General features: G+C 39.5%; 1 protein-coding gene across 47 annotated transcripts in view; it reads right to left on the bottom strand.

Moving 5' to 3' along the window:
• Positions 1-25,197, bottom strand: part of ZBTB20 (zinc finger and BTB domain containing 20) — a 723,674-nt gene that overhangs the window by 126,761 nt on the left and 571,716 nt on the right. For 40 of the 47 annotated variants that reach the window (XR_012897271.1, XM_075906071.1, XM_075906010.1 and 37 more), the window contains one exon: positions 2,507-2,647. The gene's annotated coding sequence lies outside the window, so the exon portion shown is untranslated. Of the gene's footprint in view, positions 1-2,506; positions 2,648-10,883; positions 11,037-11,623; positions 11,810-25,197 lie in introns of those variants that run through there. The other 7 variants (XM_075906090.1, XM_075906073.1, XM_075906239.1 and 4 more) reach the window with 3 other exon arrangements.

The raw sequence follows: 25,197 nt of genomic DNA, 5'->3' as shown, positions 1-25,197 counted from the left end.
GTCGACAAAAGTCCACTTTTATCAACAAAACCCTGTAGTCTAGACACACCCAAAGATTAATAACACCTTTCTGTTCTATAACCCTTTGCTTCTAACTATCTCAAAGGATTGTACACGCCTTGCTGAAGTAAGAGTCTAATACTCTGTGAGGTAGAGAATTATTAGTCCCATGTTACAGTTAAATAAACTCAAGGAAATGAAATGACTTGCACAAGGTTGCATGCTGAATCTGTAGCAGAGTTGGAAACAGACAGATCAATGACTGAATCCTGTAGCCTAACCACCAGAACATACTTTCTACAGAAGAGCCAATATATCATTTCAATACTACAGCAAAGTATTCACACCAGAACAAACTTGAGAATCAAAATAACATTTACACAAAGACAGATTTACTTGGAAAGCTCAATTCTTTGGTCCCTTTGCTATTAATGAAGATAGCTGGGTATTAAGAAATGCTTTCTCCCTTCTAACTTATCTTCACTTTTGTTGGATCCTGAAGGCTAGGACTTTAATACTGAGGGGTGATGGGCCCACGTACCAAAGCTGAGATTCAAATTTCCCCCAGATTTGCACATGTGCAGGCCATAGGCTGAAAAATTTACAAGTCCCCTACTAATGTGATCACTGAAGACAACATTTTTAAAATAATCAAAGTGACCTAGGAGCCAAAGGGCTATTCCTCTGAAGGTATATATACAGTTTTTAAAAAGATGGCCCTAAGTTTCTATTAGTCAGGGTGAATATACACATGTAAAGCCACATTCCCTTCATTTTAAAACAACAGTTTGCTGTTTATTAAGTCCTGTATTAAACTGTAACATTGTTAATCTTCTTGGCATATTTTTAACATAACTTACTCTGTCTCACATACTTTAGTATTGTCTTCTCATTACTACTAGCTCATTTAACTTTTTTCTCTTTTTTGCCTATTGTTTTCACATCTCTTTCAAATGCTTCTCTTTCACCCCAATAATTTTCTCTTTCCTTTTTTCCAGTGGGTTCTCCATCTTTTTACGTATTTTTTTTCTTTTCCACCTTGCCCACCTATGAAAAAAATTTCTCTTCCAAAGTGTGATGCTTTTCTTTTCTGACACATCCATCAGCTTTCCATCCTACATCCCTACAACATCCTGTCCATCCACAAGCTAACTTCACCTGTACGCTCACCCCTGACCCTTCAACTGCACTCTGACAGACAAAGAAGTTCAGCAGACATCTAGCAGCCAGAGCACCAAGCTAAGGACTAAGTACCTACATGGGGAACCGCTTTCTGACAGTAGAGGGCTCTTTAATCCAGCAGACTAAAGCATAACAAGATTTAGTGTTTAGAATCTGAAAGTCAGCACATTCAGACTAGAAAAAAGGAGTAAATATTTAACAAGGAGGATAACTAACCATTGGAATATATGGTCTAGGGTTGCGGTAAAATCTCTAGAACTTAAAAGTTTATACATCAAGAGTAGATGTCTAAGAGAGATGCTATAGCTCAATCAGAAAATATGGGTCTGAAGCAGGAATCACCACTTGAGGTTCTATAGCCTGTGTGTGCAGGTCAGGTTAGTGTCACAATGTTCCCTTCTAGCCTTAACATCTATGAATATATTTCAATCAATGCTCCAGGTAGAAGCCAAGCCACTGCCAACTGGCCACCTCTGGATTCTGTTGGGCAGTTTTATCTTTTGATGCCTCCAGCTAGTAAGTGTTTAATAAATAAAAGCCACCCAGCTCCCCTTTGACTATTAGGAAAATTCTCCTTGTTCTTGGGTTGCCTCTCCCACCCCAGAGCTGCAGCTGCTGAAAGAGCAGCAGTGATGGGTATCTCCATTAATATACTCTCCTCCACATTCTCCACTTTTGGTTGGTCCTTCCTTGTGCACAGTTCCAGTGTCTGCCACAACTGCTGCTGTTCAGAGCTTTTGCCAAAGAGCCTCAGACGGAAGCTGACCTGATCCGTGTCAGCTTCACAAGGGTGCCCACCTGCAGCAACAACTGTCAAGAGTGGTCAGTTTTTCCCTTCTGTAGTTTGGCAAAAACTTTCAGCAGTGACACAGCTGTAAGGCTGCAGACGTATGAAATCAACAGAACCTTGATTTAAACTAAATTTACATTTGAACAATCATCTTCACAAACATAAGGGCTAGAAACTGACCCTTAAATCTGCAATTTTTACTCTTTTAACAGTCACTCAGGTATGTTTTCTACTGGCCTAAGCTGAATGAACTTTTCAAGCCCTGCTTAGACGCATTCCAAATTTTGGATTTATGGCACTGCTGTAACTTACTATAACATTTACACAGTGCTTTCAGATGACGAAGTATTATTGCTGTTGCCAAGATCTTACTTACAAGATCTAACTGTTGCACAGTTAAATAAAGAGAGAACATTAGTTGAGAGTGCGCAAATCACTGTTTAAAACAAATAGCTTTGGTAACTATTAGCAAATGTGGCAATATAATAGATGACAGTTTGTGTGAAAGAGAAACCAACATTAATAACAACTTACATTTGTAGTGGCAGCGTGGCCTACTGGTTAGAGTGTGGGCCTGTGATTCAGGATTCCAGAGTTTTCTTCTCAGCTATGCCAAGGATTCACTGTGTGAATTTAGACAGTCACTCAAAACTTGCTGTGCCTCAGTTTCCTCACCTGTAAAATGGAGATAATAGACTCATCAGCTGCGTATTGTGGAACTTAAATCACTGATGTTTATAAAGAATTGCATTTTCTTTAATTTCATGCTGCTGTAAAGTGAAATGTTTTAATGCTACTATTTTTGTTTACATTTCATCCTGACTGGATTCCCATATATTCTATTTTACTTATTTATCATTGAAACTCAGCAGTCTCTGGATGGGAGATAATGTAAGTGGCTTGTGCCTACGAAAGCTCATGATACCATCTACATTTTTTGTTAATCTCTAAAGTGCAGCAAGACTATTCACAAGAACATAAGAATGGCCATTCTGCATCACACCAATGGATCATCTACCTCAGCATCCTGTCTTCTGACAGTGGGTGATGCTGACTTTTTTCAGAGGGAATGAACAGAATATGTAATTATCAAGCGATCCATCTCTTGTTGCCCATTCCCAGCTTCTGGCAAACAGAAGCTAGGGGCAATTCTGACCATGGTTTTGCATCTGGTGCACTGTGACTAACAGTCATCAGATCTATCCTCTGCCAACTTATCTAGTTCTTTTTTGAATCCTGTTATAGTTTTGGCCTTCACAACATTCCCTGGCAAAGAGTTCCAAAGGTTGACAGTGCATTGTATTAACTACAGGTTGAACCTATCTAATCCAGAACTCTCTGGTCCAGAAACATCCATGGACCAGCATGATTTTAGTTAGCTGGATGACCACTTTTCATTGGTGGCGCCAAATTTCCTGTGGTCCCATGAAGTTTGTTTATAGCCACTAGTCCTGGCTCTCAGTGTTCTGTACTGTTAATAAGCTCTAATTTACCCCTAAATGTCCTCTAACAGCCCACAAGCAGCACCATATTGGTGCTGATGCTAGACAATATTGACCTCCCGTGGTCCGGAAAATTCTCTGTTTCGGAACTGGTCAGGTCCTGAGGGTGCTGGACTAGAGAGGTTCAACCTTTTGTTTGTTTTAAACTTTATGCCTGTTAATTTCATTTGGTGACCCCTAATCCTTGTGTTACAAGAAGGAGTAAATAACATTTTCTTATTTATGTTCTCCACACAGTCATGGTTTTACAGACTTCTATCATAACTGTGCCCAGAAACACTTTCGCAGCAGTTCAGGAATTAAAGAAAAGTACTATATCCAACTGAATTTAAGGAGACAGAATATAATGACCACAACTGAAATTCAGTCAGGACACAAATGCCAATCACCTACCTCTACAGGCAGGGGAACCTGATGGGGTTGGCAGCAAAGGTGGCCAGTCCTAACAGTGAGAGAGGGGACACTTTCTGAGGGACACCAGTTAGCTCTTCTCCTCTGAGACATTCTGACACGCAGATGAGAAGGAAGAGTGCTTACTAGACAGCACTTTTTAGCTCCCAGGATTTAACCTGGAGTGTGGGCGCTGCCGGGACAGACCTTCCACTCATGGCGAGCAGGTCTCCATACTCCATAACAGCTGTACTCCTTTGCATTTTGACAACAACTGCTGCTGTTGAAAATGCTGAGTATCAATTTGCTGCTGCAATGGAGATGAAAGAGACTCCACATAGTCCGCACTTCAGGTTGAATCCTCAGTGCTGGGGAATGCTAGCCATTTAGTGCCAGAGATTAGTTACCTGGTTTCCCTCAGCAAATGTCCCTTCCCTTGCTTCTGGGACTTTCCCCTTTCACTGCCAGTCCCATCAAGTTCCTGCACCCAAGGAGTCTTTTGAGACTGAATACAAATGGCCTAGATATCTATTTTACATTCTACCCAAAAGACAGCTCTTCCAGCACCAGAGATCCCTGCTACCCCACACAGAGGCATTGGGTCAGCAGTGATCAGATACAACAGTGCCCCCTACTCAAATACTGACTCCACTTTCTGCAGTGCACTTAGATGTCATGAAGGTCCTCCAGGACAAATACTGGCCAAGCCTGATCCTGCCTGAAAGGAACAAAATACAAGGTAGCATGGCTGCAAATTGCAGACTTACATTATATATGTTACTGTATGTTATATTTTCTCTTTATGAATATCTCCTTCAGAAAAGACATATAAATAGATTGGACCTTTAACTGTGCTATCAGGAGAGGCCATGTGATCAATGCCCACTCCTACCATGCCTTCAAGACACAGCTCTCCCACTACCTTTATGCAGGGAATTCCATACATAGAGCAGTTGCAAGATTGGACCCCGGGGGAAAAAGTTATTAGTTACAGAGGTAAAAATTCCCTATATTTGACACCCTGGGGCCCTGCAGCACATAGGCAGGAACAGTACAGTACGTAAAATACAGAGCAGCCTGCTGGCTCATTTCATTAGTGGGGAAGCCTGCAGTTGATCAGCTCTGTTTTCCTCTCTCCAGCTGTATAGTGTTGTTGTGGCACTGGGAATTTGCTGTGGCTTCTGAAGATTATGGGGATATGCTTCAGCAAGCCAGAAAAAGTCACAAACAAAATTTAAAAAAAAGAAAAGAAAAAATTTAAGAACAGCTGATTTCCTCGCTGGAGAAGACTCTGGCACCTTCCTACATATGCACAAGGAATTTTCTTTGGTATTTCCCAGTTTTCTGATCAGAAAAACAAATCATCACACAACTTTTTTATGGGGGGAGGGAATAAAAATTGTATCTCATTCTAGTTCTTCAAGCTTTATGGGCTATGTAGTTGAGATTAACAGGGAACAACTTATATGATGAAGGCTATTCAAAAATATTCTAAGTAATTTTTTTACTGCTCTCAAAACCGTTAAAACTGTAAATGCCATCTGACATAAAAGAAGTTTTTGGAAAATGCCATGAGAAATCTTATCCAAAGGATCCAGTTCTGTTCTGACACTGACTCCAGAAACGTACTTTATCTTAAATTAAATGCTATAATTGTAAATTTAACTGCTCAAAAGTCTGGAAATTAAATGTTCTCTTTTTCAACAGTGATGCACTCAACCCACAAAATATGGATCTGGATTCTCCATGATTCCAAATGTTCAGGAGTGTTTGGATTTGAGTTTCTGGGGGCACCTGTTAGATGCCTATATTTTCCTAGGCTTCTGAAAATGAGGATGTAAGAGAAGTGGCATCTGCAATGAGGAAGATGTACTGTGGTTACAGAAACCACTGCATAGATTTTTTTTAATTAAAAATTGTAAATTTACATACTTAAAGAAATTAGTTGCTTAAAATTTTATTAACCATTAATAATTACAATAGGAATGGACAAATAATGTATTTCAGTAATTAATCAGAAAATACAAATGTTTTGTTTGCCCAGTAGTAAAAACTCAAACAATTTTTTATGCTTTTAGTTTTCAAAATAATACTCACCTCTGAGCCGACAAATATTAGCCACTTCAGCACAGATTTATTTATTTATTGTGAAAGTGGCAAACTCCTGAAAATTGGTGCTTATGATGAAAATATGATATCGCCAATAAATAAATAAATAATAATAATAAACTCATCTAATAAATACATGTAAAATATATCTGGCACAACTAAACAAAAATTGCAAAACCTGCCCTGATATGGCAAATATAGAGTAGAGGAATGGAACATTCTGCAAAATACTAAATGAGCTTATCCTTTCTTGTACACCCTTGTTTTCACCAAGAAATTTAACTGCAGACTTCTGGTATCTGAAAGCAGCAGTGTAACCTATCATGCTAAAAGAAAACTCTCTGTCTATTGTCACCTAAGCCACCCAACAATAACTCTCTGATGCACTAAAGATACAGTACATGTGTTATACAAACTGGTTTCCCCTTGGCTATCACCCACCCAAATAACGATCAGGCCCAACTCTGCTTGGCTTTTAAAAATCAGATGGGAGTAGTCACATTGAACCAAGCACAACCCTGGCGTAATTTCAGTAGCTACAAGTTACATGAATGGAGTTATACAAGTCATGAATTTAGCCGAAGACCATTGCAGCCCTATACTACATTCTGCTACTGTCACTTCAGTTTTAATTTTCTAGACTCTGCAATCTCATGATGCACCTATATATCTACAATATTGTTCTTTGGATTTACATAAACATCACAATTTAATAATCTATTCTGCATATAAACAAGTTAAAAAGTTTCAGGGAGTGGTTGTTCTAGGATCAAGAGAATAAGTAGAGCACCTCCTGATCATATGGTCAAAGCTTGTAAGATGGGTTTATAAGTCTTCTAACATCACCTCTAGAAAGGTCTTCAGCTATAAATCTATCCCTCTACTGATTGTCAAGTCAACTAGATCCATGGGTGGCTAGGAGAATGATCTTGCAAATAAATATTTGCAGCTATGACTATTCAGAACATTAGTACGTGCTTAAAGCAACAAAGAACATAATGTACCATGCAGGAACAGGACATACTTTTAAATGTTCATAACAGTTGCTTGAAAACCAAATTTCTTCCAGCATGACAAACCCTAGCTATTAATTCAGGACCATGTATGTGCCTAAATAGGAAATGCTGAAAGAAAGACAGAAACAGACAGACAGATCTTCAAAATGTCTTAAGTGGCTAAAGGTTCTTTTTTATTCAGGCCTAGATGGCTGCAAAAAAGGGACATACATTGTCAGAAAACTGTTGAGACAGAACATGAAATATTTCTTAGAAAACTACCACTGAGGCTGAAAGAGAGGTGATGAAAAATAAGGTTTAAGAATGGAAGGGCCATTTCAATCACAGCTACAGCATCTCTACCGCAAAGACTGAGTGTTGTATATTATACATGTATGTTATTCTATGTGATTTTATGCATATATACATTATTTTTTCTGTTTACAGTTATAAGTGAATGGCCTATTCCTTAAGTCCAAACTCTTGTTTTCACTTCTGCTTTACTTGGACATACATTGAATTCAACAGAGTCAGCTCTGGATAAAAAAATAAGTAGGGACTTCTGTATTTAGAGTAAGACTGATATGAAGCCACCTCTTGGTCTGTAACAAAGTCTGTTATTAGTGACATATGTCTGACATATGGGACTTGAAGTGTTCATCTGCTGACTCAAATATAAACTAATAATAAAGTGGCCCATTTCTTATATCACAGCCTATCCACACATGTACCATCTATCCAAAATATAACATACTAACTGTATATACAAAATACAAATGTTCCTTCCACTTGAGGATGGCAACCAGCCAGTGCACAGCAGGTTGTAGAGCAGTGTGGGGAGAGGATATTTTGGCCCTGGAAAACCAAGGCAAAATGTCCACTTATTATAAAGAGTTCCACAGGTTTTCTAATGACTCTCTATAGCAGACAGGACCTGGTTTTTAAAGCCTCCTCCAATATAGACCTAAATGCACTGAGTTTTAAAAAAATTAAACAATAATCTGCATATGAGTGATTTACTGTTAAAACCAGCACAAGTGGGGAACACAGTCATCTCCCTTAGCTAAAAGGAAGGTCCCTACAATAAATGCTGTTTCCATAAGGATTGCTCAAATGGTCATACGGCTCTAATTCTCAGTGGCTTTCTTCCCCTCCCCCACAATTATTAGCCATCAATGCTCAGTTACAGGCAACTTCCATTGTAACATACACACCCTGGTCTGATTTATATCCTGTACTTTATTCTGCATTTCCTGTGCAAGATATTTTTGTTTCCTAACAGCCTCTGCCTGAACTTCCACTGTTGTTCATACGGATACAGAAAAGCTCAGTCTGGAGTTCATGATCCATGCAGATTTCATACTCAATAAATAGATCATGTCAATTATATGTATACATATATGCATACATAGAAACAAACCTACAAAGAAACATACGTTGAATGAAGTGAAACTCGCAGGACAGGTCTGAATCAGCTATCAAAGGTCCAGTGTTTCTCTTGCTTACATTAAGACAGGTGGTTCCTAACTTATCCCACTAAAGTAGAAAGAAAAGAGGTATGTATGCATATATGTGTGTGTGTGTGTGTGTTTGTGTATGTGTGTGTGCGTACATATATAAGGAATAATAAAGGTAGTAAAAGGGAAAAATGACAGAAGTAAAACCAAAAAGAGGTATTTTTTTCAAAATCTACAGTGGAGTTAAATTTTGGCAGATGATTATAATCAGCCGTTTAATGCTTTGTCTTTAAATAAAGCATCGGAACAAAAAGCTGAGAAAATGAAAGCACAACAGACACACACACACACACACAGACAGAGGGGAATAAGGGAGAAGGAAATGAAAGAAAAAGAAAACAAACAGAATCCTAACAGGCCCATTCTGCTAAAGGGAGTCCAAATAAGGAGTCATATGATATCTGATAGTGCAGGACACGTCGCCAGGAGCTGGAGCAGATTGCCTGCAGGAAGAAAGAGCCAGTGTGTTCATGCTCAAAGAGCTTTTCTTTCCTTGTTTTCTATCCCCCCCCCCCTTTTCTTTCCTACTGTGAATGTGTTACTCTCAGGTCAGGTCCATGAAGAATCCCAGAAAGACAGCTATCGTCACTCACTGTACTTTGGGAAGCAGAGATAGCCGGCAGAAGATGCTTTCCAGTAGAGACTGAGGGGGACTTATGTAGATTACAGTTCTGCATGCCCTGCTCCTTCTGTTGCCACCTCTGGGGTTGCAGACACAAAATGCTCATGTAGCACATTGCAGAAAAAGAAAATAAAAATATTTTGGGGGGAGGGGATGAGATCTCTTCCTATGGGAAACTTCAAAGACCAAGTTTCTTCTCACTGTGTTTTTGTTTACCTTTTTAGATTTAAAAAAAAATTGGGAAGGGGGAGAGAAGAAATCACAGAAAACATTAAAACAACGAGAAGTCAGGATGTGAGGAAAAGTCTCCCAAATGCAGAAGGAAATGAGGACTTAAATACCACAAAATAGGAGAGAATTATTGACATTCCTAATTGTTTGTCAATAGGTCACTAAACTTCTTGCAGTGTCCACCACTTTCTCCCACCCTTCTCATTACTCTGGCATTTCACACACAACTATGAAGCCCATGAGATACTTTGGACCCTGCTCTACCCTCAATTACACCACTGTAAATTCAGAGTACCTCCACTGACTCTAAGGAAGTTACTCTGAACTTAAAACATTGTAACTTATAGAAGAACGTGGCCCTTTCATCTTCCCTCAAAACATTAATTCCGAATATACACCTATTAAATGAATGGGATTGCCAAAACACTGTCATATAAATGTATGCAGGACATATGTATCTATCTATAAAAGATCACTTCTTGGGAAAGAGGCATGCAGCATGAATAAAAGAAAAAATAATACTAATGATTTTTTGTATTCAGAAACAATTATGAGAACTGCCTTTGATCTAGTTCTATACATTGTGTTTATGATTTTTTTTGGATGTGTATATATTGCTTTCCATCTTGTTTGCTGCACAATTGATAAATAATGTAGTTTTTTATCTGAAATTTGACAAAACAAGGAAAATATAAATCAATGAAGGAAGGAAGAGTTTGGCTAAAAACAGCATTTCCTTGAGCGTGCGAATTTGCAGCGGTCTATGTGTACTCAAACATCTGAACAAATGTACAGGAGGCACTATAGATGATATTTAATGTATTTTATATATTGTACACACATACATTTAATATATAAGCATCTGCTTTACCACAATATACAATTAGTTTGTGCCTATTTGTGATATCCTATGTATTTTACATGTACAAGTGCACATAAGAATATGCACATTACACAAAATGCACACACATACAAACCTATAACGCATATAAACCCATTGTGCAATCATTATCTGTGGCTCCATTAGAGAACTAAGCACAATTTATAGATGAAACGTAGCTACTCTGGAGAAGGTCCAATCTAGCCAAAGGAACCCCCCTCCTTCCAAATCCTAAACAAGCCCCCCCAGCAAACAAAAACTCAACAAAATCCAGAGTCCCACTAAACATCTGAGGCTGCCAATGACAGGTGACTTTTAGAAAGATGGCCAGGAAAAAGCTGTGGCCCTGGATGCCTGCCGTAGTGCCCCATCTGTATTTTAGAAACCCAGTTTCCACAAGCCATTACTAACTTTTTTGCTAAGTGGCAGAAAGTGAAAGATTCCTGCCCCACTCATTTATTTATTTTCCATCCCATCCGCCCTCATTTCCCCAATGAGAATCTGGTTGCTTGTTATTTTCTTTTGTTTTTGTTTTTTTTAAGTAAACAAACTGCTCACAGCATAACTTTTATGGTGGAAAAAAAAAGCCAGGTAAAGTCAGCAAAGCAGCAGTTGGATTTAGAGAGAGATTAAAAAAGAAGAAAAGAGCAACATATTACACTCACTTGATCCCGTTACCCCCTCTATCTCTCCTTTGATTTATTCCAAAATATAATTTTGGGGGTAAGGAAACTGAATCTCCTTTCAATATATTTTGTTGCTGTTGCATATTCTGTAGTCTGCTTCTGTCGCTTTCCTTTAAGGAGAAAAAAACCACCCTAATAAAAATAGAAAAACATATCTTAGGCATTAAGCTCGCTCTTCCCCTACCCTTTGTAAAGAACTCTTTGTTCTCTAGTGAAAATGCTGAAAAAATCCCCGGGCAGCGACTCCCTGAAACAAGTGCAAAACACTTAGAGGCTTTTGGGCTGGCTAAGAGCCAGAAACCCTCCCGCTGTCTGGTTAGGAAGAGAGGGAAAAGAGAGAGAGAGAGAGAGAGAGAGGGGAAAAAAATTGGAGCTTCCTTTAATAGATATAGGAAGCTTTTTTTTTTTTTCAAAACTGGCGGTCAAGCGTTAAGTAACTCCCCGTTTAAATCCACCTGCTGGAAATGAACTTGGGTAACCCCCCAGGAGTGCACAAAGAGAGGAGACACAGTAACATACTCCATACTCTTCTCCCCACCCCCCTCTTTTGCCCTGCTTCCATTCTTCCTGCTCCCATCACACGAATGCCCACAGAGTCTCTCCCCCTCCATCCAACAACAAACATACCAAAATAAATGCTCGCTCCATCTCCTTAAAAAAAAAAAAAGCTTTCCATCTTGCTGGCGACACAGTGATAAGGGGTAGGGAACATCTCATACCTGGTGTGAATGCTAATCAGCCAGGAGTTCTCCTTTTTTCCCAAGACAGGGAACTGTTTCCTTCCAAATTTATTAGAACCTCCTCCACTGCCTCTTTGAAAAACCTTCTTTGTCACCCTCTTCCCAAGTCCTGATACTTCTTTAAAAAAAAAATGGCTTCGGAGCTCCTTCTATTCTTGATATTGATTCTCTCTCTCTCCCCCCCCCCCACCCCTCCTCCTTTCTCCTGTCTCTGTCTCTTCTGAGTGGTCTATTGATAAGTCCCTAGAGGCACTGGGTCAGCCTGCCCGTAGGAAACCAGACACAATGCACAAATCTCCGAGTGCCATTCTGCCATCAGCAAGCAGACCACGTTTAGGAGAGAGAGAAAAAAAAAACAGTAGAGCAAAAGACAGAGAGAGAGAGAGAGTGTGAGAAAAAGACTGATTGGAACAGGAGGGAGGGAGAGAGAGAGAAAGCAAGCGAGAGAGTGAGAGACCGGGAGAGAGAGAGAGAGAGAGAGAGAGCGACGCTGCCAGTCAGGTTAATCATCCCTACTTTAATTAGCTGTTCGGCTTAGACATAAAACAATTGAATTTGAATGATCTGTCAGTGGGCTCAGTTGAACCAAAGGGGAAATGTGAATATTACAAAAAAGACTGTTGGTGTATTCTGATAAGCTAGCCTGAAAAATCCTCGAAGGGTAACTAGTAAAACTTACCACCAAACAAAAAGTACAAATACAAATGGCATTATACAGAGGCCCTCCCTAAAATGCTGGGAGATTCCTTCTCTCTCAAACATACCGCAGAAGGTTCTATTGATGGACCAAACACAAACAATTCTGGAACTCAATGTGGGTATATCTTTGGTATCAGTGGCTAAATAGGGTAGAGAGATGCCACAGATAACAGTTGTAGATGGATGGATACTGTAGATAGAAAACCAAGCCCAGGTATTCTGGATAGATAAGTTCTAAGCATATCACCGAGTCTTCTTAAAGGCAAAATTTCCAACTACAAATAGGTGCAAAGCAATCTAGTCATTCTGCTCCGGGTTGCAATCTGAAGAGCTGCTAAAATGGATTAATTAGAGTGATAAACAGTGCTGTGGAAGTACTGCCTGGCAGGCAAGGGAAATATTTATGCCACTTCTGAAAACTCTGCTTTTAACAGATATGGAATTGCTACCTTCACTGCCTAAAAGAAGGGGAAGCAGGTAACATCACTGCTGCTACCAGATGTTTAATCCTCAGGACAGGATGTGCACAGAATATCCATTTATCAAAAAGGTTGTAATCTGCCACCCCAACACACACATGGAAAATGTATTGTATGCAGGGGGCATGGTGTGTTCTAGATATTCCAAATGGGGCTAGGGCTGGAGACCTAAATCCATAAATTCTACTTTATGAATATCTGCTGTAGATCACCATTTGCATAGATGTGGGGAGATGATGTAGAGCAGATGTACAATTGGTAATGTAGAGCAGATATTCATAATGTAGAATTTATGGATTTAGTTCTCTAGCTCTCACCCCATTTGGAATACCTAGAACACACTATACCCCCTGCATGCAATACATTTTCCGTACGTGTGTTAGAGGAGGCAGATTCCAACCATTTTGATTTTGGAGGTGCGCAAAAGAAAATCACAGAGAAATACAGTGCAGTCAAGACCCCAAAAAGGCGAAGGTCCCTCACTGTAGAAAAGTGTCTAGAAAGCACCAAACTTGTACTCTTTTCTTTGGGTCAGTACTGAACTAGTAACCCAATGAGCTGCTAAATGGCCCTGGTGGGTGGAAGTGCCACATTTCTGATGAGATACAGCATGGTTCCGATCACCTGAGTCAGGGGTCCAGTGGAAGCAACAGTATGTACACATGCAATCACAAAGACAATTACATATTATCATTACGGAACAAAACAATATTATAATGGCACAAAGGGGCCAAACTAAATTTGCACAGGCAACATTAATAGTGGCATTTCATAATGTTTAATGTTGCAAAGTCAAGAACTCAATCTTATTTTAATGAATTTAAAAAAATATAATTTCCTAATTTTGTAAAAAATGATCAAATTCCACTATGTGTAACCCTACAATCCTGACATGGGTGGAAGACGTAGAGTCAGAGCACAGAATTCGAGCACTTGATCTGTCATAGTAACTGCTACCAGTTGAACGCATAGCAGTTGAATGCACAAAGCGCACCAGCTATGAAAGAGAGATGAGAAAGTGGGTTTCACACCTATCTGCTGCCAGAAGAAGAATGCTGGAACTCAGGAATCTGGGGTCCAATTCCAGGTGCTGAAGAGAGGGCACTTTAATAGTTACAGACCCACTTGCCTCCATCCCCAACTTGTCTCTTGTGCCCAACTTGTACCACACAGTCTTGGCTCTTGTGATTTCCATATTCCCTTCTCTTTCCTATTCAGCTCCTATGCCCTAAGCAAATCCATGCCATTCCCCCTGTCCTTTTGCTTCTCTGAAACCTATCCCCTTCCACTCCTGCTACTGCTCCCCTCCATTCCTGTTGTCATATCCTGCCAGCCTCTTTCTGTCCCTACTTCTACTACCCCCACTTCTGCAAACTATCCCCATCCTCACCCTTCCCTATTCAAACCAGTCTGCTTCCTACTTCCCATCCATGCTTCCTTCTACATTGAGACTGAGAGCACATGAAAGGCAGTTTCCTTGCACTCACTTCTGATGTCTGCTGCCATTGGCAGCCAGGAGGAGAATTTATAGGAAAAGTAACGTTCGGCCCTTGGTTTGACCATGTCCATCACTATCAGTAGGGGTGGACTATGCTCAATGTGCTTAGTACAGAGCTCAGTACGGATGGTGCGTGCACCATTCCAATGGAATGTTTGGATTTTAGTTCATCTGCCAGTCTCTAATAAACCTCTACGGAGCAGGAACATATATTATAATTTGTTCATATTCGGAAAGACTTGCACAGGGAAAAGAAAAGGAGCATCCTTGGCCTCTGGACACACTTTCTCTCCCACTATCCCCAGTCAAATGCAGCACATTGCTTCAAAGCATGGAGGCACCAAAGTGTCTAAAAGAAATATTTGTGAGACTTTTAACATTGGTAGAACACCATATTTTCCCCTCAAGTCATTGTCACAAATGGCTGAATATTTTTTTTCCCCAAAAGATTCAGTGGAACCTGATTAATTGAATTCTTGGTTCACTGTCTTTGTACTAGATGCTATGGTTAAAATCCCAGGCCTTTTGAAGTCAATGGGAAATTTACCATTGATTTCAGTGGGTCCAGGATGTCACCCTAGGTGAATTTGTCCTGCAAGACAGGTATTTCATTAGCAGATAATGAGCTCCTGAATCTCCTATAGTCCCTAGTGTAGAAAACAGCCCTAAAGGTGCTGCTTTCAGTGGGTCTGATTCCACCCTGAGTTACACTGGTCAAACAGCCACTGATTTCAATCAGAATTTCACCTGTATAATTGAGGGTAGATATGAAGTATAAATGGAAGAGTTCAAGAATGGGTCTAGAATTGATCAACACCTTCCACTCAGAAGATTTTACCACAGTTATTAATCCAGTGTTTCTATCACTCTCATTCTTCCTTCATAGAAATTTTTGAAGATGCCTCAGAGTTTTAGCCAAAAAACTGAATGTATCAGGCTGAGTAATATTTGCTGTTTCCATACTAATGAAACAAGTGAACTACAATGGCGGATTTGGGAAGTCCTAATGCATGGTATGCATTCTATAGGTACAGAATAAGTATATAATATAGGAAAGCAATTCGCATACGAACATTGCCAATAGGTTTCCTGTTAGCAAAGAGCAGGATTTATACAAGGAAAAGCCACCGTTAGCATAGCTCTAAACCTGCCAACTCTCTAATGTGTTACAAGTATGACCCATAACTAGGGCTGCAATAAAAATAGAAGGGTAGGAAAGAGCTGGAAATGACAGCATTCACTTCTTTAAGACATATAACTTTTGTGTAAGCCCACTGATGACGTTTAGCATTTCACATGTCAGTTCACATTAACGGGAAATCACCAGGTCTGTGTGGTACAGAGGAAAATTTAGTTCTAAAAGAGTGAAGTGCTTTGTAATGAAGGAAAGTTAAGAAATAAAATGAGCAGGTTAAGAAATCTGTCTACCTGACAAAAGTAGTGTAACTATATTCTCTCAGGACAATTTGTTTAAATTTATTCTTTTAGACTTCACTTGCCGTTTCAGATATAAAGAGCTCTAAGGTTATGCAATGTGATTTCTATTCAGAGAAGAGGTCTAACTTTGCACAATCTGTTGGAGAGGGTGTGGACAGGGATAACTTTCTAAACAATAGGAATCTTTTGTTCAGGAAGACCTGAAGGTCTGTCCACTGTATACTCACTCCCCTTCCTATAGGTAGACATTACCAAAAAAGTTAGGTGACTCCATGTAGATATCTTGTCTAATAACTTTGCTATCAAACCTAAATCTCTTTTGTCTTAACTTTAGATTCTGATTACAAGGAATTTACCCTTGTTGTGCACAATAAACAGGTTCATTCTTACATCTTTACCCTAAGTATAGACTTCCCAAGCTTACCCCCTAGTGTACCATAATTGGATCTGCTTTCCAGCACCTGTTCTTGAAGCATCTGGTACTGGTTGTGTTCAACTCCCGAAGCACTTCCTCATAGGAATTTGCCTTCATTCCTTAAAATAGCCGGGGTAGCCTTTTGCTTCATCTTCTCCAATCTTATGGAGTGGTTCTATGCTGAAAAGTGACTCAATTAAAATGGCATAATCAGTGTTCCACGTTTATTGTCTCTTAGTGACTCCAAATCAAATGTGCTTATTTTTCCTGGTAAATTAAGCTTTCTTCAATTGCTAGCACTGCAAACTCACTCTGGGATCTAAGAATCAAGTCTTTTTTCCCCTTCTTGACATGATCAGCAATAATAAAATCCTGAAGGCCAAATTATGTCCTCAGAAACATCACTGCAGTCCTATTGCCTTCAATTGGTTTTCAAAAGTTCAGCCTATAGAGACTCTGTAAACAATCTAGTTGATGAGACACAACAAGGAATAGATTGTTGCTCATTTTCTTCTCTCAGCTGCATAGGGTCAAAAAATCAGTAAAAACTTATTTCTATAATTAAAATAAGCAGATCTGACTCACACACACACACACAAATTCGGTAAGTTTCCATTTTTATAGTCACTGTTCAGGGTAGAATTTAAAAAGATACTTAATACTGCACTCTGTGCCTCAAGTAAGGCATGGAAAGATGTTTAGACAGTGAAATCATTGGCTTCCTTTCTTACCTATCACCTCCTCACAATCCATTTTTAAATTTTGATGTTTTAAAATAGAGGTACCATTATCAGTACAATATACTTTATTTTTTAATCAAAATGTAAAATGGTTAAACAGCATAGTATGTTAGATTAACTTAATTTTTTTACTTAAGAGTCTCTATGAACAAGTAAGTACCATCTTTTCAGTGACTTTGGATATGTCTACATTACCCCGCTAGTTCGAACTAGCGGGGGTAATGTAGTCATCCGCAGTTGCAAATGAAGCCCGGGATTTGAATTTCCCGGGCTTCATTTGCATGAAGCTGGCCGGCTAGTTCGAACCCCGTGCCGCGCAGCTACACGCGGCACGGAGTAGCTAGTTCGGATTAGGCTTCTAATCCGAACTAGCTGTACGCCTCGTGGCTTTTCTAGTTCTTTCCACTGAATATAGATTGCAGTTATTTTAATAAGTTTCAGTTAGGACAGAAGGTTGGAACTTTTAGTAAGTTTGAGGATACCACATGCTACTCACTCTCCCTTATAAGGTTGCCCCTAGCTGTCTTGCAAAATATTTTAATCTCTATAATAAAAGTAGAGAGACAGCATGTCTACAGATCACAGCACAAGAGAGGACTTTGAGGCAGGCACTCCTGGAATCATATTTTCTCTCATAGTGACTTGTTATTTATCCTTGAGCAAATTACTTATTTTCTCTTTCTCTCTGGACCTGATTTTCAGCTAATTTATCCTTTTGGCAAGAAAAGAAGTGAGAAAGGAGTGTTAAGAAGGCTTTACAGCACTTCAAGACATCTTTTCTTTTTTTTTTGGATGAAATCCTGGCCACAGCGAAGTAAGTGGTAAAACTTGCACTGTCTTCACTGATGCCAGGATTCACCCATTGTATTTTGGGACCACAAAGAATCATGTATAGCCTGTAGTTTAAATTAAATAGATTCAAGGCTGCTCTGCATTAAACTTTACTTCTAATAGCTCCTTAGAGTGACAGGGAAGTAGAGAATAGCCATGGTGCAGTGTATTCTGATCATGCACATTAGGAAAAATTTTCTAACTGTTGGGGTGGTTAAGCACCAGAATAAATTGCCTAAAGAGACTGTGGAATCACCATCATTGGAGATATTTAAGAGCAGGATAGACATCTGTACGGGATGATCTAGATAGTGCTTGGTCCTGCTGTGAGTGCAGGGGCCTGGACTTGACAACCTCCTGAAGTCCTTTCCAGTTCCAATATTCTGTGATTCTATGCCTTGATATGTCAACAACCCATCCCCTACACTGGGAGCTGGGAGCAGAGTATAAAGCCCTTACATATGTTCTGCACAGGAGAGGCATAAAGGGGCTTTCATGTAATTAAGAATTATGCTCAATGATGGATCTATCTACACTCAATCAATTGTAGGACAGAGCCATAATTACAGCCACTACGGTAGAACTTTTTACAGTTCTATTATATAAGGACAAGATTCTCATTTACATGTAGATCTCATTGAATCATGTTGGCAATGTGAAGTGTAAGGATGCCAAGGACTAGTCTACTATCCGATAAGCAAATGTGTATCAGATAGTCAGTTGACCAGTTGATTCTGCCCCCCTTGCTGCCTCTATCAGACAGAGGGACAAATGGGGGGAGAGGGGAAAGGGGGAAGGGAGCACTTCAATGCAGCAGCGCTGCATTGGTGATCCCAGGATCAGCTGTGTGGCGCTGTCGCTTTGAAACAAGGTTTCAAAGCAGCAGTGCTGAGCAGAGCCTGGGGTCAGTCAGCTGGGGACATTTTGTAACACTTTCTTCTTAAATTAAAGGATAAACTGTGGGCAAAAACACCACTACTTTCCAAACCATGAATGAGTCTAGCTTTAGTAGGATTGGAGAAAGTGCCATCAGTGCTATGGTATTACATAAGACCATGTTAGTAACAGAATAAAGAATCTTTTAAGATGTGAGTGCTATCTGACCTCTTCACAAAGTTCAGGAAGAAGAGCCATATGTCCATACATTCATTTTCTTGCTGGTGTTTAATATGTCAGTTTTTCCTAAGGGTCTATTTTGAGTGAAAAATGTGTGAAATGTGGCTCAATTTTTTGGCAAATGCAAATCATTTTGAAGTTTGCGATGAAATGTGAAAAACAAAATCAAATGTCAAGCAGATTTGCTTTTTGTTGCAAATAACACACTCCTGAGCCTGTAAACACACAGAATCAATTGCAATATTACAACCACGACTGGTCAAATCCCATTAAAATCAATGAGTCACATGGCCAGTTGGTGAATATCAGTATCGTTTTCCTGAAATCAAGGAGCTACGCCAATTTGCATCAGCTGAGGATCTGGCTCCCAAGGAAGCACAATGCCTGATAACAAGTATTTGCAGGATTGGGCTTTATAAGCTTGAAGCACGAGAATGGCAAATAGGAGTAGACCATGCTTGTTAGGAAAATATTTAATTGAAATAATTAACTGAATAAAGAAAGAATACCACACGACACTGCAGACTTTATGTATACTCATTTCTGGTCAAGAGGTGATGTGAGGTTTTCCTTTGAGTCAACCAATGTAGCAGTTAAAAAGGACCTGTATAGCCAGGGGGATTTCCTGAGGCCATTACACACCAGCTCATACACTGTTATGAGAGTTTTGGTTGCATTTGTAACATTTGCTCCAGGTCCCCTAGAGCTTTAAGTGCCACATCACACTGCTTCAAACATGGTACTAACTACACGGCACAGGACTAAGCATCTTCACTTTCTACCCTGGATTTTCAGAAGTCAGATGTCAGTTTTCAGTCTCTTTGTCTTACTTTATTTTATGATGGAGATTTTTTATTCATGCAGGTTGAAGAAAATGTTACTGGCTTATATATTTTGTTTTGTTTTCGATTGGTGAATAGAAGTTACGTTTATTCAAATAGGTTCATTAATTTTTCTAAACTGAAAGGGTGGAAACCTGCCATTAGCAAAGCCTATCAAGCCTGATTCTGCTCTCCCTTATATTATACTGAATCAGCAGCAATTGTATTTAGGTCAGTGGAATTATTTTGGCATATAAATCATGGAACTGAAAGCAGAATCAGGCCCACTGAGCCAAATGAATTAGTAAGGTTAGTCATGATTAGAGCCCTGCAAATCAACAAATATCTGCTTTATATTCGCAGGTACTTGCATCTACAGATATGGATGTGGATATCTGTGGCCCATTTTTGCAGATATGGATGTGGATGTGAGTACAAATTTTGTATCTGCGCAGAGCTCTAGTCATGGTAGAAGTTAAATGTCAGGTCACAAAATAAAATATCAGAGTTATGAACTGGTCAAACATACACCTCATTTGAAACCAGAAGTACACAATCAGGCAGCAGCAGACACACATAAAAATAAAAAAGCAAGTACAATAAAGTACTGTATTAAATGCAATCTACTAAAAATATAAAGAGAAAGCAGCATTTTTCTTTTGTATAGTAAAGTTTCAAAGCAGTAATAAGTAAATGCTCAGTTGTAAACCTTTGAAACAACAACCCTAATATTATGTTAAGTTACAAACACTTCAGTTACAAACAACTTCTACTTCGAAGTATTCATAACTCTGAGACTCTACTGTATGTGGGTAAACTTGCTCCAATTTGCCATTAGGGGTTCCATAAAACAAGCTGAACTTGCATGCTGGGGCAAAAGTCCATGCAGCAGAAAAAGAAACAAATAGGAAAGTATAGGGTGATGAAGTCAGGAGTACGGATATATATCAGTGGAATTCATACTATTTTACCATTACATTGTATTTTTTACCCACTTATGTCCAACATGTAACTCACTGTATGATTTAGGTCACTGATGAATTTAGCCCCATATGTTTAAACAATTATTTCTAGTGACAGAACTATTTCATTTTAAAAACTGATTTGATCTATAGATTAGCACTAGATTAAGTGATTTAACTACAGGTGGATAGGTGTTTGCCCCATATTAGGCTAGTGTACTGCTGAGCAGGTATAAAGTTTTACATTTTAATGTCTTTATTAATAATTTTAAAGTATGAATTGGCAGAGCAGCCTTTTCTGTGGAACAGCATCGTCAATGTCTCCAAAGTCTAATCAATATCCAAAAGGTCTACTTAAATCTTTTAGGGTACATCTACACTGCAACATTATTTCGAAATAACTAGTGCTATTCTGAAATAACTTATTCCATGTGTACACAGCAGGCAGTTTTTTCAAAATAGTGTCAGAATACTGTCAAGCTGGAGGATTTCTTACTCCGACTCCAGTAACCCTCATTGTACGAGGAATAAGGGAAGTTGGAGAAAGAGGGCCCTATTTTGAAATAAGTGCTGTATAGATGCCCCCAATTTCGAAATAAGCTACGCAATTGACATAACTCGATTTGCATAGCTTATTTCAATTTAAGCTCTGCAGTGTAGATGCCCCCTTAGGGATTAGCTGTGGGTGTGAGCAAGTAATGCTACCTTGAAAGAGAATGAAAAGAATAAAGTTTAATTCCATGCGCAGCACCTTTCAGTACTTATTACAAAAGCCTCAGCAAATAAAGTGCCTTAGTTTCCCCATCTCTAAAGTAGGAATAATATTACCTAATTAATGCAGTGTTATGAGGCTCATTTAGTTCATTTATGCACCAAGTCCCCATTTCAGCACATCACTACAGTTTAAGTTTCAATCCTTTCCTCTTCAGCAAAAAGAATTAAGCATATGCTTAATTTTAAGTATCTGCTTCAGTCCCATTGGAGTCAACAGGACTGAAAAATGTTTAAAAGAAGCATATGCTTACGTAGTTTGCTGATTAAGGGTTTGACTCATTCAGTGCCTCAGTTTTGTCAGGTATAAAATAGAAAATAGAAAAATAATACCTGCCTACCCCACATGTGTGCTGGAAGGCTGAGTTCATTAATATTTGTGAAGCACTTTGAAGTCTATAGATGGAAGACATTAGACAAGTGAAAAATAATATCAGTGAATTGGAGCATAAGAAAACCTGGGCCCTGAACTCATTTCTTGGAAAGTTATAAGCATTTTGAATATATCTTTCCCATGAGAAAACATCTGATCTTGTGTTTTTTCCTTCTAGACCAGCACAGACCAGGAGCATAGTAGGTGCACTGTGCTTAGATCTTGGGGCAGGAGAACTCTAATGATAGTTCCTATTTGGTGGAAGGAGACTTAATCCTCTCTCTACTTTTCTGGAGAGAATGTCTCCATAAAGCTGTTTGGCCTTTGAAAGAATTGGAAGTCCAGAAGGGACAAGTGGAGTAGGGGAGACTTTCAGAGGGGAGAAATCCATCAAAGGCAAAATTTAGAAAATTTGATAATTTTTTGGCTTCTTCTTGTTCCTTTATGCCATTTTTCCTGGTGAGAATCATGGCAGCAGCATGAAGAGGAGAGCGCACAGACCACCTTTTCCTTCACAATAGGGTCCAGCTCCTCCTATTGCATTCCCCAGCTGGAAGACACAATTCCTCCAATGTGTCCTGAATTGGTCTTCGGATCTCTGCCCTGGTATATTTCCAACAGAAGCTTCTCAGGGGACATCCTCCTCAGGTGTCTGAATCACTTAAACTGGCACTTTTCAATTTGGAGGAGTAACAGCTATACGCTGAGGCCCTCCCAAACAGCCAACCTCCTCACCTCATCTCAGAGAGTAAGCCCAGCCTCCGTACAGAGAAACCTCATTTCTCCACTTGTACCTATGATCTTGTCCTTTCAGTCATTACCAAAAGTTCATGACCGTAGGTGAGTATGGGGACACAGAATGACCTGCTTCACTGCCAGCTCAGCACCAATCAACTGGTCGATTTCAAACTCCCGCTTGTCATTGCTCATGAAAAAGATCCCTAGATATTTGAACTCATCCAATAAGGGCAGCTGCTCCCCATCTCAGCTGGAGAGAGCAATCACTTTCTTCCAGGAAAAGACCATGACCCCTGACTTGGAGTTGCTAAGTCTCATCCCAGCTTCACAGTCAGCAGGAAAAGGTTGAGAGTGCAGTCTGAAGAAGTAAGGAAGACATCATCATCTGGAAACAGCAGAGATGTCACCTCTAAGTCCCCATACAGATGCACTCCACAGTTCAGCGACACCTTGATATCCAGTCCATGAAAATTGGAAACAGTAGCAGAGAGAAGACACACCATTGGTGGAGTCCAACACTCACCTTGAATGAACTCGATTTAATGACCAGGATATAAACAAAACCATTACTCCGAGAATAAAACGACCAAACACCATGCAAAAGCGGCACCCGGCATCTCATACTTGTGCAACATTTCCCAAAAGACATGTCAGGGAACATGGTCATATGCCTTCTCTGGGTCTACAAAACAAAGGTAGACCAGATTAGGAAACTCCCATGATCCCTTGCATATTCATGAGAGAGCAAAGAGCCAGTCCATTATCAATGGCTGGGATAGAATCTGCATTCTTCCTCCTGATTCTGAAGTTCAGCTAATGGCATAACCTCTTCTCATTGGAGCACATCCTTTGATCTCCTTTCTTAAAGACTGGAACCACCATCCAAGGTTTGCCTGCCCAGAGATACTGCAATTCCACTTTCTTTCATGCAAAAGGTAATGTGGGCCTATCTCCTGTACTCACTACCCACAAGGTGAAGGGTGAGAGTCAGGTGCTGTGCAAGAAAGGCAGCAGGAGGGATGGACCATGACAGACTGGCCTTCCACATTGGGAAACTGGCTAATTTTATGACAAATAGTAGTTATGTAAACTAAGATGAGTTACTCATATCTCATGCTGAAGAGGCTCCACCTTAGGGCTCAGGAAAGACATAAATTTAGGGTACAACATAGTACAGTTGATCAGGTGTATTTTCAAATTCCTTTGAAACTTCAAGTGATGGACGGGGTGTGGTTTGATCTGGTATATGGTAGAAGTGCTATGCTTCTATTAAATATTACTAGAGTCTCTGAATGATACCCACAGAAGGCAGAGCAGTGCATGAGAAGTAGTGTACATTATGAAAATTAATTGGAACTTTAGTTAAAGGTTAATGTCTTCTTCCCTCCACTTGCCATCAAAATGAACGACGCCCATTCTTGCTCCGGCTGAGGGAAGGACAAGATGAGCTAATAGCTCTTTTCCATCTTTAAATTCTCTGAATCGATGACTAACAGACTGCAGCATTTCATTGCAAAAGATATTAGTCTGTTTTCTAGTTAAGAGAAGCACAAACAGAATCCACAGCCAGTCAGTTTCAGGGTCAGAGGGTTGTTTTCACATTTAGGAAATACTAAAACAGATTTTGGTCTTTAAATTTGTAAAATGAAAGTCTTTCCTGACCTCAGATCTAATTTGCCAAGTTTTAGCTGGCAACAGACTTTTCTAGTTAAGCTAGAATTGTCAGAACAACAGCGTTGTTGTGGGTCATCGCTTCTGAATTTTTAAGACAGAAAATTGATAGACTCTTAACTATGGCATGGCTTCTGACTCACTCTTTATTACTAACATGTACAACTCTCATAGTCACCAACTCAGGAGGCAACCCCATTATTGTTACTTATTACTGGACGATACATTGCCAAGTACCGGGAAACCCAGCAGCTTGAGATGGCTGTTTCATTTGTATTTTCATTGCTTTATTGGCAACAGATTAATGAAAATAGGAACATTAGGATTTCAGAATAGATCTGCGCTAATGAGCTCATTTTAGCACACAGAACCCAGGTATTTCCCCTTGTTTTGTGTCAGTGTTTGTACTCCTCACATTGTCCTCTGCTCCAAGTATAAATGCAAGAAATTTTAACACTAGATGAATGGGTGGGCAATTGCAAAGCTGAAATAAAACACACTGGAAGATATAAACAGTATGAGACAAGGGCTCCTAAATAACCAGTATGGCCAAGCAGGTTACGTGCATGCATGCATGGAGAAGGCTTTAGTAAAACAAAATATATGTGAATACTCAAGCATCCAATTTTCAAATGGCCATTGACCAACAGATAAAGCAAAAACAATTTCCCCAGAAGCAAGGCCATGCATTACTCCTCATTGTGAGTTATTTCCATACCATATTTTCAACTTTCATAACCTTTGCCCCTTTCGTGGCTCAGGCTATTCAAAGGAAAGGTGGCAAGGTCATTTTTTTAACGGGACAGGAATAACTCTCTTGTTCACCCCCACTATACACACATGCCCTTCACTATAATGCAGCCAAACCAGTTTTGTTCAAGCTTCTGAAAAATAAAACTTGTTTTTAATTTAAAAAACAAAACAAAACACCTTTGCATTGACTCAAAGCCTGCAAAATTGCAGCCCAAAAGGTGATAGTCTTAGAAAGTTATTAGTGAGTGA

Source organism: Pelodiscus sinensis, chromosome 1 (genome assembly GCF_049634645.1).
Source record: "Pelodiscus sinensis isolate JC-2024 chromosome 1, ASM4963464v1, whole genome shotgun sequence".
Taxonomy (NCBI): domain Eukaryota; kingdom Metazoa; phylum Chordata; order Testudines; family Trionychidae; genus Pelodiscus; species Pelodiscus sinensis.
Note: the sequence above shows the minus strand (reverse complement) of the source record. Positions and strands in the feature narration are given on the sequence as shown.